Source organism: Brassica oleracea, unplaced genomic scaffold, assembly GCF_000695525.1.
Source record: "Brassica oleracea var. oleracea cultivar TO1000 unplaced genomic scaffold, BOL UnpScaffold00576, whole genome shotgun sequence".
NCBI classification, from domain to species: Eukaryota; Viridiplantae; Streptophyta; class Magnoliopsida; order Brassicales; family Brassicaceae; genus Brassica; species Brassica oleracea.
In genome coordinates this window covers 202,893-208,299 of record NW_013617420.1, presented here as the reverse complement: position 1 = coordinate 208,299, position 5,407 = coordinate 202,893, and the positions used below count along the sequence as shown (strand labels likewise).

Genomic DNA, 5,407 nt, shown 5'->3' with positions numbered 1-5,407 from the left:
AGCAAAGATACATGGAACACGTTATGGAACTGAGCCATCGATGAGGGCAGCTCCAGTTTGTAGGCGACCTTTCCAATTCTTTCCAGGATCTTGTACGGCCCCATATATCTTGGACTCAGCTTGGCATTCTTTGAGGATCGGTCCTTGCCTTTGTAGGTGACGGTTTTGAGATATACCATGTCTCCTACTTCGAACTCAAGGTCTTTTCTGCGTCTGTCTGCATAACTCTTCTGTCTGTCCTGAGACTCTTTCATCTTCAGTTTCAAGACTCGGATTCTTTCATTTGTCTCTTCTACAAAATCTCGGCCAAATATGCTGCGCTCCCCCACTTGGGTCCAGCATAACGGTGTCCTACACGGACGTCCGTACTACGATTCAGTACGATAGGCTACAGTCACACACTCACCTTTGTCTTAGAGTCGGTTTGTTCTGTTTGATTCGGTCTCTTCTGACACCTCTTGGGCGGTTTCCGTCGGATCTTCGAACGTTCAGACAGTCGGATTCACCCCACAGACGATCGTTCTTGACTCGGACTTGATCAATCCAGCCAAATATCGAAAACTCTCCCTTAATCGGACTTTTCTCTCTCTGAGTTTCTCTCTGGTTCTTTCTTCCCCTTTCCGTACAGAAATGGCGAAATAAGACAAATGAGACAATTAAAATGGACAGCTAGGCGGTTTAGGCCCGAGAAACTGCCAAGTTAACCATTCCCGCTTTGCCTGGATTTTCATCAAGTTGTCCGAACATCCTGAGTTTCAACAAACCAAACGGCCTGTCCAAGAACCCGAGCGTAAGACCGACTGATAGAGCTTTGTTTGGCTCAAAAACAGATCCGTTCCTAGCTTTAATCGGGTACATGGTTCCGCTCTAGTCGCTACTAATCAGGCGCCGATCCAAGTTCTCCCATCCACCCACGGAAAGTCCTTCGAACTCTGATCAGCTCTTTCTAGCATCATCCAATCCATTCAGTACGTTCTCACAGTTCGGCCAGTCAGTCCTCAGATCATCCTAACATCGATCTTCGGAACACGGTCGCTACACTACGCCCGGAGTATTCATATAGTTTTTAGTTAACTTAAAAAGTTGACACTTATATATGACCATATTTCGTGAATACATAATACAATCGATTTTAAACTATTAAATTGGTAGAAATTTTAAATTTTGTTTGTATTTATTCATCGATTTGTGTCTAACAAATTTAAAATAATTTGAACTCACAATTTGTTGTTTCTTATAACTGGAAATCGATATGGAAATCATATATTGGATGATAAGTAGGATGAGTAACAACTAACTAATCCTAGTTATGATTTAGATACATTTTTTAGCTTTGTATAAAATAATTGTAAAATTTACATTCGTTTAAACTTTTTTTCGACTTTAAAATCACCGAGTTCTTTCTTTTTGTCATCAACTTAACAGACTCAACTAATCATTGAATTATAATACCAACTTGAACAGTTTTATAATAGAAATAAAATTGAATCAAAAATTGATCCACACGTACAAATAATATCATTGTCCACACCAAACCAAACTATAGAACAAACTTTTTACACAAATCTACCCGAACTTGATATTTAATTCATACAAACCAACAATGATTCTAAACTAAGAATTGTGGCCTCTTCTCAAAAATCTTTAGTTTTTTTCTTTTATGAAACCTCATAGAATACATAAAAAGTAATCTTCCAATTGCACTTTTGGTCATTACTCATCACAATTTTTTTTCATTGAATATTAGTGCATATGAAAACATATAAAGAAAATAAAATTATTCATCCACATGTGTCCGGGTAGTTACAAATACACAAAGTTCCAGAACATAAACTTGCTAGAAACCTGCAAGACAATACATATGTTCATATTTAATATCTAATATGTATATATATATATATATATTACTATCATTGAAATGTAAGTCATGATAAAAATTCCGAATTTGTTGTCTCTTTAACATCCATATATATACATATGGAGTGTGAGCAAATTGAATAAAGACTTAACTAAATTTTGGTTAATGAAGATGTCTTTTATTTTACATATTTGGTTTCTCATAAAACTAATTTGTTAATCATAATTGATTTAAACATTGTTTTTGACTTAAGAATCACTGATTTGCCATTTTTAACTGACATTAAAGTTTTTATTTAGGGTTTTAAAGAATCTAAAGGGATTCTTAAAAAATATGAGTTGATTTTGCTTACAAAGATAGTTTAATGATTGATGTCTTTAAGAACACCATTCTCAACAACAAATCTTCATGCATCAACAGTTGCTTCTCCAGCTAAGAAGCTTGAATGTTGAAACGTACCCTTCTTCTCCCCAACGTACAACACTGTCGATGTGTTGAGCACCAAATCCATTTGGAATCACTATCTTCCATAGAAGAAGTTTAAAGCATTTCTCCACTGTTCTTGTAGAAGAATTTCTCGTTTTCCACAGCAACCTTAGAAGCTTTCCATTCCATATACACAAAGCATAAACATGACAACAAAAAGAAATAGGTTTCAAATTTATGGGAGCAGGTAAAAGAAATAGATACTAACCGGACCAATGTGATTGATGCACTGTTGCTGAAGTTTCAATTGAGGACACTTCTCCACAAGGTTTACTTCTTCCCCCTCGTCAATATCAAACCTGTAACATTTCAATCAAACACACATCTAAGTTTATTTTTCTTGATTCGGCTCAAACCTTTTGTCATAAATGAGGAAAAAGATTTGGTGAGAAGTAATTACCAGTAGAAGTAAGGGACTCTACTCTGACAGCGGAGCAACTTGTAGTAAAAATAAATATTGTGTCCATACCAATGTCTAAGGGTCAATATGTTGCAACAAAGTGCATAAACCAAGATCAGATTAGGCTCAATCCAAAAAGTAGAATTAAAAAAAAAAGGAAACTGAAACTGAGATTAGTCTCTCTATAACTGACAGCCTCAAGCGAGTGTTGTAAAGCAAGCTTTTGTGCCTTTCCATTCTTTAACAAACCTTTGCCAAACTTAGCTGCTCTTGTCCAAGATCTAGGCCACCTGAATTCGCGATTTCATGTTTCTTAATATCAAAGAATGATATACAACTTCTCTTCAGCTCACCAAAATCTAAGAGCTTGCTGTGATGGAAACAAAGATACAACATTAGATTACCACAACATAATAACACACAAAAAGTTTTGAGAACAAAATACTAACCAGTTTCCTCCACGAGCACTACACAATCCGCGAGCTTTCACCTGGTACGAAAGCTTTTGTACATTTTCTGTAAATTAATAGCAGCTTCGTGTTTGGGGTTCCTCTGATCAAAAACTGAGATTTCTCTAACAAACCCGAGATTGGTTAACTCAAAGTCAACTCAAAGCCATTCTATTTTGTGTAATCTTCTTTCAAGACAGACATGTTAAGCGTGATCAATTTCTCCAAGTTGCATCCGTTTGAAGTGAACGGATTTCTTAACAACCATTTTACCACTTCAAGATCGTGGGCTCTAGAGTATTCTTCATTCCTCCTTGACAGATTTCTTTAAAGTTTTCCACGCTTTGTCATCACTGAGCTTATGGACTTAACTGGGAGTCTAGAGAAGCTTCCACGTCATCTTTCTCGGCGAAGAGACATGAGAATGATACCCCCATTCATCAGATCCCACTCAAAATAGAGATTCTGACCTGAAGTGAAACATCAAAAATTTGTTGTCTGACTCTTAGTCTCTTACATGTTTGTGTGTATATATATATATGTATATATACAGGCACGAACAGGCATGTCAAATAGACTATAAACAGAGAAAGAAGCGCAGTTTAGCACACAGTTTCGGATCAATAGATTCAGCCAAAGAACAAAGATTGAAAAAAATCAGAACTTCTCGGATCTAGAAGACAGAGCAACCCACTACCACTGAGAAAATAAAGGAAAAACAATATAGAGAAGACTTAGTCGTGGTCAAGAATAAGTACCTTGAATATACCACCAGAATTGTATTTACAACACTGGCAACTTCATTTTCCCTTTTATTGAGCAAGCTGTGATGAGAGAGAGTGATGAAAGATAAAAAAGAGACTGGATTTGAAAATCCCAGACTGCATTGGAGGCTCTGCACAACTTGAATTGTATTTCCAATCATAACCAATTGCTTTCATGGTAAACAAACAATACATTAAAGAATTCTTCGAATTTATGTGAGAGCATAACACTGTATTCAGAGCAACATTGAAGAAGTTAGTTACCCCATACATTGTCCCAACCACTGCCGATGCAGTGCCTTTAGGGATCTCTATGTAGTTCTGGTTTCCATGTAGGGTAAAAGGAGTCCGTCAGACCCTTTTGGCTGCATCTTCATCTTCCAATACAAATCTGGCTAATTGTCTAAATAACATGCCACAGCGATCACATAGCTGAGATGAAAAATATTTTGAATGGACAATGAAACTTTTAGAGGATGCAGTAGAAGTTAAGTTGCTAGAATAAAAAAAAGGAAGGGACCTGAAGAAGTGCAGAGTTGAACATATGAAAGGCATAGTGTTTGGTTCATTACAAACTCAAAAATCAGCAGCAACACACGGCATGTGCATCTGACACGAAACAAAATCTGAACACTTAAAGTTATAAATCAATCTTGGAATTTGTCAACAAAATGAGTAAGGAGGGGTGAACAATACCTGCAAGTTTCTTTGATTTCATTAACAAAATAAGCAAGGAGGGATGAACGATATCTGCTGAGAAATGATTTCCAAAGACTGGCCGAGGTGGAGTTTGCTCGAAATACTCCTGGTCTGCTGAGACCTATTGAAGCTGAGCTTTCGTTGTGCTCATTCAGTAGATCTTAATTTCTGGCATAGCTTGTTAGGGTTTCCATCGCTTGCATCTGGATTATATAAAGATATAAAGAGGAGTCGAAGAGGATTCATGATATCACTAATGTGAGAAGTTAACGGAACTGCTACGAAAGAGAAATGGTAAACGTCATCAAATGGCGAAGCAATATAGTCGGTATGTTTGATTGGAAAAGAAAAAAAAAAAAAAAAAAAGGCAAACGCTGACATGGCAAAACATAACACTGTGATTGGTAGATTTTTAATGCTTACGTGGATAGGCTGAATGTTGAGCATATTCAACTTTTAGTATTGTTAGATATTTTTAAATTTTAAATATAGTATTATTCAAGTTATAATAAAATAAAAATTTACTACATAAATATAATTTCCCCCCTCTATACTATCTCTAGTCCCGCCACGGTTCATTTATGGACATCAATCTCATAAGCACATGTGCATCAAATCCCGGAAAGTAATCTATATTGACCTAGTTGGAAATTTTGTATTCTCAATACTCCACTTCTTTTCTAACTACCCTACCATATTTTCCTTCTCTTTATTACCCTCAGCTATTATATTATTATCTATTTCTTGCTGA

The 5,407-nt window shown here is 36.2% G+C and overlaps 1 long non-coding RNA gene across 8 annotated transcripts; it reads right to left on the bottom strand.

Annotated features, from left to right (window-relative positions):
- Positions 1 to 1,747: 1,747 nt before the first annotated feature.
- On the bottom strand, positions 1,748 to 4,942 carry LOC106319669. Of its 8 annotated transcripts, none has more exons than XR_001265521.1 (8): positions 4,654 to 4,942; positions 4,478 to 4,583; positions 3,952 to 4,389; positions 3,194 to 3,663; positions 2,745 to 3,114; positions 2,553 to 2,643; positions 2,211 to 2,460; positions 1,748 to 1,845 (listed from the first exon to the last, which is right to left on the bottom strand). It is a non-coding gene; the product is annotated as an uncharacterized LOC106319669 (long non-coding RNA). The 8 variants fall into 8 exon arrangements; XR_001265526.1 differs by lacking the exon at positions 1,748 to 1,845 and having other exon boundaries at positions 2,130 to 2,460; positions 3,952 to 4,096; positions 4,222 to 4,389; XR_001265525.1 differs by lacking the exon at positions 1,748 to 1,845 and having other exon boundaries at positions 2,130 to 2,460; positions 3,952 to 4,088; positions 4,222 to 4,389.
- Between the last annotated feature and the right edge of the window lie 465 nt (positions 4,943 to 5,407).